This window comes from Pyrgilauda ruficollis, unplaced genomic scaffold, assembly GCF_017590135.1.
Source record: "Pyrgilauda ruficollis isolate IOZ18807 unplaced genomic scaffold, ASM1759013v1 scaffold12, whole genome shotgun sequence".
Classification (NCBI taxonomy): domain Eukaryota; kingdom Metazoa; phylum Chordata; class Aves; order Passeriformes; family Passeridae; genus Pyrgilauda; species Pyrgilauda ruficollis.
This window is the reverse complement of record NW_024510321.1, coordinates 14,633,795-14,642,110: the sequence shown is the minus strand read 5'-3', so window position 1 is coordinate 14,642,110 and position 8,316 is coordinate 14,633,795. Positions and strand designations below refer to the sequence as shown.

The 8,316-nt window shown below is 43.1% G+C and overlaps 1 long non-coding RNA gene across 1 annotated transcript; it reads right to left on the bottom strand.

Annotated features, from left to right (window-relative positions):
* Positions 1–325: 325 nt before the first annotated feature.
* LOC121364862 lies at positions 326–8,081 on the bottom strand. The gene is made up of 2 exons (XR_005956926.1): positions 7,911–8,081; positions 326–895 (listed from the first exon to the last, which is right to left on the bottom strand). It is a non-coding gene; the product is annotated as an uncharacterized LOC121364862 (long non-coding RNA).
* Positions 8,082–8,316: the final 235 nt, after the last annotated feature.

Sequence of the window (8,316 nt, the reverse complement as noted above, 5' to 3'; positions counted from 1 at the left end):
GTCCTGATACAGTTCAAGACTTTGAAAGAGGTCTTTCAGTGCCATTTCAATGCTTAATTAGGCACTCACTCAAAATCAAACTTTCCCAAACTATGAGATCAGAGTAACAAATCTAAAGAATGGTTTATCTGCTAATGTCCTAAGTATTTGACATTTCTAAGTGAAATCTGCTGGGTTTCTGAGATATGCAGTGATTATAAAAGCAGCTGAGTCAGATCAGTATGTATTTTTGATAATACAGTCTTTTACCTGTAATTAACTGCAATGGGAAAAGTTCCCCCAAGTGGTTTCCAAGTCTATTGCAACATAAAATAAAAGACACAGATGGCAGTAGAAGGAAAAAATTCTTTATTTATATGATGGTTACAAAACAATAGAAAAGAGAGAGGCAAGGTAAGTAAGTGAATATATAAGGATGCTACACAGTATTTATGCCTCTCCTGTTTACTGTATTGCCCAGTTATTTCCAGGAGACATTTTGGTAATCAGAATAAAAGGAACTGCCTGTGCTTCCAGGAGAGGTGTTTTGCACCTGGGTTTTAGGCGATGAGAGTGCAGGTGGAGCACCCTGCCCCAGGGCTGCCCGTACCCAGGCTGCAGAGGGCAGGCACAGGCACTGAGAGCAGAGAACATGGGGCAGCTCCCTCTGAGCAGGCATGGGATGGGAACAAGTCACCACAGCCTACTTCTGCCTTTGCAAGCACTGGACAACAAAGGGTAAAGAACAGGGCAAAAAATGAAGGTGGGGGCTTAAAATACTCTTCTTTTTCTCCTGTGAGCAACTCTGTGGACTCCTTGGTCTCTGCTTGGGTGCAAGGCATGTGAGGCTCAAGGGACTTCATCATACAAAACAAAACCACAGCAGCTGTAGCTCATGTTTGGTGCTTTTGAGATCCTGTAAGTAAGAAATGACAGCAAAAGTTTAATATTTAGGATAATGTGTCTGCAAACAGACATAAAGTCACATTGGTTATAGGCAGTGTGAGGATGGGACTATTTAACCAAGTCTGTCTAAGGTATGGGCTAACAAGCACCACACTTTCCACCCCCATAAAATCATCTTCTCAAACAAGAGTGGATGCAGAGAGAAAAGGCACAGTATCTACCTGAGCATTATGTGCAGCTCTAGGGGCTCACATAACATAAAAGCAGAAGCTGGTCTTTGTCAAAATGCACAGGGTAAAGGAACAAAAAGTAGAGCAGAGACAGCGGGGATGTAACAGCTGGGACACATCAGTCCCTTATTACTTCTGTACTCATCCTCTTACTCCAAACGGGCATTTAGCCTACAAGTTAGCACAGATTTAGGATTGAAAAATGGGGGATTTATTTTTAAATAAATAGCCAAAGTTTTGATGCCAGGATGTTGATGGCACTGAGGTGCCAGGCCTTGCTGGGGCCCCCATAATCCTCTCAGGTCGTGCAGGTGGCCATGCCTTACCCTTGCTGCAGGAATGGCAAGTGAGCAGGAGACAAAATACAAGCTGCAAATGGAAAATGCCCCCTGAATCAGTGAGAAAAACTTCTCAGAGTCCTAGAAAACTTCAGCCCTTTTCCTGATAGCAGCCAAAGAGGAAAATTAAATATTCAGGAATTAACAGCGGGAGACTAGTAACTAAAAGAGACAGTGCCAATGCCACAGTGTAAATACTGTAATATTTGGAGCCACCTTCTTTCCCCACACTATAAAAGCATAAAATAGGCCTAAAAAGGTATACTTTAAGATGATCAGTGTATGTAGCAGCTGCTGTTTGAAGAGAATATCACTGAAAACATTATGATCAAAGGAAGAATTGCTAGAACAATTTATAAGTGACAGCTTTTACAAGGTGAGCAGTTATTCAACAGGGCTCCACCTACAACAGCTGGGAGTCACTCTGCAAAATTTGTACACAAAAAACTTAAAACGAAGTATTTAAAAAAAAAAAAATCGCCCACGTGGGAACAACAGCATAGGAGAGTGGAGCAGCAGCCATTGCTCCTCCCCATGGCCAAAACCCTTGGAGTCACACATATTTTCTTCGTGTTTGAAATTCAACCTGTGGATTTGGCACCGTTTTTCATAGTGGCAGCTGTTTCTCTCACAGATATTACATCCTCTTTCTGCCTCAGTTTCAAAACATGCACTTACTATAAAATTAGCAAAACGGGAATGTTTTTGAGGCTATATGAAATGGAGATGGGCAGGTTTGGGTGGCAGAGGGGCCCTGGCAGAGCTGCAGGGCTGCTGTTGGCTGAGCTGTGCACAAGGAGGAACTAAAACATTTTGAGTGGGGATGGCATGTAAGGTGACAGGGAAGCCCACAACCTTTGCAGGAAGGCACAAGGAGCCGGAGAGTTCAGTGAGGTTCCAGATGATGAGGAGATGGTATTTCTTAGAGCTTCAAGTTTTTATATTTTGAAAAGAGCATGAGACAATGTGCGTTTCAGTCATGCTTTGAGGAAGAGAAGTTGGCTCAGGACAAGTTCATCCAGTCATCTCTGAAGTTGGGTTTCCACAGAAAATTTATGAGAAATATTAATTTTCTTCAGTCTCATAGTAATACTCCAGATTTGGTTTGTTGCAAAGTAAATTGTTCTAAGCATACCAATTCTTCCTCCTTCAGTCAATGTGCCTCCCTATGAAAAATTGCCCCCTGACCTTGAGCTGTTGTAAACCATATCATGAAAAAGAGGCACCAAAATGTGGTTAAAATTGTATTAGTTATTTTTCTGTGGTGGGGAAAGAGCAATGGAAATATCAATATCAATAATAATAATAATATGTTTGTTTCTGGGAAGGAAGAAATGAGATACTGAGTGGCAAAGCTCTCTAAATTTTCCATGCACATGTAATTTAGAAGGCAATATAGTGATTAAAAAGAAATACAAATACTTATTAGATTTAATTTCAATATACAAAACAGGAAACATATTAAGTGTCACTCCCCCTTTTTCATAAAGAATATCTCTATTTACTCAGAAAAAGAGATGCATAAATCTTTTATGTAACTAGAATAAAGATTGTCAGGTATTTTATTCAAGGAAAGGTCTATGGAAAAAAACCAGAAAGCATTGACATACCCTAAAAGGACATGTTTAACAAATGCCCTCATTTTGAGTAATTCAGTTCAAGGTGCAGAGCTGTGCATGGAAGTCTGTGCTTGAGCAGCCATAAAATCAGAGCCTCATTTAGGCTGGAAGGGACCTTCAGAAGTCCAATGTGTGGGGGCAGGAGGGCTGGAGTGAGCAAATGTCAGACACTTACAGCACAGGAATGGAAATCACAGCACAGCTGTTGATCTTGTTCTTGGCATTCTAATAAGATGTTGCCAAGGCAGATCACAGCATCTTTCAGTGAGTTGAAAGAAAGCTTTCACTAACAGACATTCAGCTGAGAGCTCAATAAGAGGCCAGACTGAGATTAGTCCAAACCCCAATTTCTTGACTTCATATTTCACCCTTATAAATTGGGATGCCAAACAAGAATACTTGGGATGTAACAATTTTAAAAGGCCACTAAACCTCCACGACATGACAGCTGCAGAGACAAGCAGTTACGTGACAGGGCAAGCACTGCAGATGTATGTGACTGCCCAGGAGAGTGTGAGGTGTTCCCTAAAACCAGTCTCCATTGGTCCATGGGGAGAAAAGTGAGTAAAATAAGTTGTGCTCTAACACACATGCTGGGTACCTGGGTGCCCAGTGCAGGCTTTCCCTCTGCTCTGACATGGGAGAGCATCACAGAGCATCTGCCAGGGGAAGGGATGTGGATGCCAGGGCAGGCTCTGCTTTGGCAGCTGCAGCATCTCCCTGATGCCTCTTTAATTTACATTTGAAATATGAAATTTCTCTACTCTGGATCTGGGGAAAATCATGACACAGTTATGTGCCATCTTCTGTTCCTTTCCATTTCAGTAGTGGGGGAAAAACAGCATTCAAATAGCACAACATTCTAGTTTAGAAGGTAAAGTCTGACCAAATCTGACATGGTTTTGTAATAATAACATGTGAAATTGCCTCCTTCATTCTTGTCATCTCGGGTGAACATCACTCTCCTAAGGGGATGGCAATGTGTTTTGGTAGCACATCTTCCACCTTCTTCCTCCCTGCAGGAATGTTACTTTCTCCTCCTGCTGCTGTGATCAAAACAGTGTAAGTGACAGAGCGTCCGTCAGGTGCCCAGACTTGCTGTGACTCTGGGCTCGCACCCCAAGGCGGCATTGCAGCCATGGGGCTGCCAGCAGCCAAGAGACAGCACTGGGCAACCCTGCCTCCCTCCTGTCCTCCGCAGAGCCACTCTTAAGGAACTAAAACATGGGTGAAAGTGGGTCAGCAGAGAAAGCTGTGGAGGAGAGAGGAAACCTCATCAGGACAATGAGTGGCACCTCAAAAGAGGAAGCCTCTGTGGTGAGGGGTTAGCTACCTGTGCTCTGCAAATGCCTGCCTTAGGTGGGAGTGAATTCTTAAGGGATGTCTTAAGCCACTGATTTTTCACTGAGGTAATTATTTCAGCTGAAATATTTACATTTTAATTTTCCTAAATCAGACAAGAGAAATCTGAGGAACAGACAGAGAACAGCACAGGAATAGACATGGACACGGCAGAAATACCAAGGATGACTGGACAGATGCAGACAACAGCTTAAAGTTCAAGACTCTATAATATTTCTTGTCTTTCTCTTATATAAGTTAAAAAAGGCTACAGTATTCCTGTAACAATAGCAGTGCAGACATACTCTTTACTGACACTGACTCTATTTTATTTCTATCCTTTTAATTTCTGAAAAGATTAACACTCGGCCCATATCAGAAACTAGACTTTCTCAAAAAGATGCAATCGCTCACATTTTGGTCCACTCAAAGAAAGATCCAGCCTAATGTCTGAGAAAACACAAATAATCCTGTGTCCAAGAGGCAGGGGCAGAGTGAGGAGGGAAGGAAGAGGAACTTGTGTGGCCATGGAAGGGGACAGGGCTCTGGCCATTCTTTCTGCTACGGCTGCCCACTTTGCAAATCCGCAGAGTCAGTCCTGCCAGGGACTTTCCTGAAGGAAAACAGCCAGTTCTATGTTTTCTGCAATCCCCATCTAATCCAACTCCCTGGCTTTTTCACAAGAGCTAACAAATTGGTGAAATGTAAAGAAATATCTTTGACACTGCAAATAAATTACTTTGAATGACACAGAAACAAATAGATCACAATATGTCCACAAGCCACTGTACAAACGTTGTTTGGCATTGCTGCTTGAGCTCACTTATATCCCAGCACAGAAATCCATCCAGCACCCACTGTTGTCAGCAGGGTTAAAGAGCTCAAGCTTCTATGCATTTTCTGACTTCATCTTTTTGAGGTGTAGATGTGGATGGAGATGAGAAGTTTTGCTTTATTTGAGAAACAGACCCTTGTGAGTGCATTATTCTGAGATACAGAGCACATCTTTCTCTTTTTTCTATCAGACCAGCAATTCCTGCACCTGATACCTAGATCTCAGAGTCAAAATTTCTCATTTCCAGGAAAGCAGGGCTCCATCACACATAATGGTTATTTGGGAAGGCAAGCACCAAATATCCCCCTTTTCTTCCTTTTTACCTCCACATTTTATTGCTGAGGGCTATTTAATTCAGTATGAGGTATCCCTCTGGTCAGTTGGGGTCAGCTGTGTCCCTGCCCAGCGTCTTGGCCACTGCCAGCATATTTGCTGAGGGAGGAGCATGGCAAAAACAACAGGTATAGAAAGTATGCATTTTTGCAAGCACTATTAAGAAACAACCAAAACATTGGTGTATTGTCAACACTGCTTTGGTCACAAATCCAAAGCACAGTCCACAAATCTGGACTGCCACACAGGAAATAAACTCCATCCCAGACAAAATCAGTACACATAGAGAGGACATTTGTGATACCTATAGTCCCTATTTATGGATGATAATTCACACTTCTATTACCATCACTCAGCACAAATTACAATTTGCAGGTTGCCCTCCTGTGGCATTCTGTAATAGACAAGCAATGAAATTGCTCCATTGGTTGCTCCCCTAATCCAAAACTGGAATTGTTACAGTATAAGCCCCCCCTCAAACAGTCAATGACAACATTATATAGACATTTTGCTTCCTTTGAAAACTTAGCATGGCCCCTGAGAAACTACCAACAGCACTTCTTCCTACATTGTCTGCTCTGAACAGTCACAAACTCAGAGGTAGTATGTGGATCTAGATTTGTCATGCAGAAAGCCAGTCTGGCCAGCTCAGCATTACTTCCTCGGTAGGCAAATTTACTGATAGAATAAACTAAATTAGCTAGGAGGCATTTAGCCGAGACTGGTGGTAAATATAAATTGCCCTGAAAGCTGACACTCCATCCCAGGTATAAGGTCATGCATATTGGACGCTGCCTGCTATCAGGTACAATACACAGAGCCTGTTTGGACAAAACATTCCTGCTTTACATGACTTCTCAGAGCCAGACAGGTATTTGTGCCACCACAGCACACAAGTACCACAGATCACTGGTGGGAGGGGATGGCTGGTGCTCCTGGGGTGAGCAGCAGCAGGCTAATGGGGGTCCAGCAAATGCACACCCAGTCCAGCTGTGTGCACACTGGGAGCCCTTTGCTGGTGAGTGAGCACCACTGTTCTTCTGTGATATGTGGACATTGCACTGCAGGCTTCCCTGGCAACCAGATGGAGTCTTAAACTGGTATCAATTCAGTAATTCCATTGGAATACTTAGAAATTGAGTCCAGGCCACTTCACTGCCAGTTGGTTACTGACAAAAGAGATAAATAAATGTCAGGAAAACAGAAAACAGTGTTAATTACACAGTTTTTGAAGGCTTCTTTAAAAAGATAGTATTCTACAAAAGCCAGGAGACAGAGGGATGACTCCCTGTGAAAGCACCGCAGTAGATGGCAAAGTTCAGTAAAAGACTGAAAATTATGTCATTTTGCTTTAGCAGCATTTTTTATGTTTAATGTTTAAATCATTCTATTAACGAGTTATTTTCAGCATAAGATTTTGCTTGCTAAATGCTAAAGCTACCCAGCTAATCATGTACATGCTCAGTTTAAAGATAACTGCACTTGGGGCTCAGATGCAGCCTCAGGCAAGCACAAAGCCTTCCTTTAGCCAGTGCAATGCCAGAAGCCCCACTGAGCCAGGGAAGTCAGCAGGGATGCCCAGGAATGTCTTGATCCTCGGGGGATGCTGGTCAGTTACAGACCCAGGTGGAGGCAAAACAGAACAGTGTTTGTAAAATCCAGGCCCTGCAAGATTTCCAGAGAAGGGGGAACATCATCCAGAGTGGGAGTCTGCTTTTTGTCTGAGACACTGAAATGTAGATGTAGCCAGTGAGATCTGGACTCCACTAATTTCAGCTGCATCAGGATGAGGGAGAGCAGAGGTGCCTGACCCAGTCCCATGGCCAGATTCCCAACAAACATGGCTCTGGGCAGTCGGGCTCTTGGAGCCTGAGAGGGATGAAGCACACTCTGCCAAGGAAACCAAATCTGTGACAGCCTCATTCACACGCTACACTTCACCAACATTATTGACTTCTGCTGCTGTCATGTGGGTTACATGCTTAGCTCACAGACATGTGAATATAGATGTGGATTACTCTCATGCTGAATTCAACCACACACAAAGACACAGGTAGTCAACCAAGCCGCTGACTTCCAGCTACTTGCAAATTTAGGAGAGGATAACTGGAACAGCTTAATGTAACAACATCATAAAAGATGGGGAAACTCTTCTTAGAGCTGTGAGGCTTTTTTATTTTCCCTCAAACTAAGAATAAATAAAGCAGTTACTTTCTGCATCAAGGAAATCTAGAGGACTATGCCATATGTTTTCTCCCTTGCATAGCACAAGTCTGATCATGACTGCTCCACCCAGCATTGGGATACCATGCACGCAGTGCATACTGACCTACTCCCGATGGTGTGTGACTGTCAGAAGACAGCAGGATGAGCCCTTCTTGGCTGACCTTCTCCTTGATGCACCTGCATCCACAACCCAAATTGCAATTGGTTTCCTCATCAAAAGGCTGCAGAAAAAAAAGTGAAATGAAGGCAGGCTGCTACACTGAGGAGATGCCAGCATGGCCATAACACTGTTGCCAAGTGAGTGTAAGTGATCCCAGCTGCAAAATAGACTAGCTGGCTGTTAGATCATCTTTTTAAAGTAGCCCCCCAAGATATTAAATTCTGTATCATATCTTAAATATCTTTTGTGCTATCACTACGATGGAGCCAGCCTTGTTAGCTTTTCCTTTTGACAGGCTGTGTCAAAGCCCCAAACACAAATACTGTCTGCTGTCCTGTGCCACATTTAA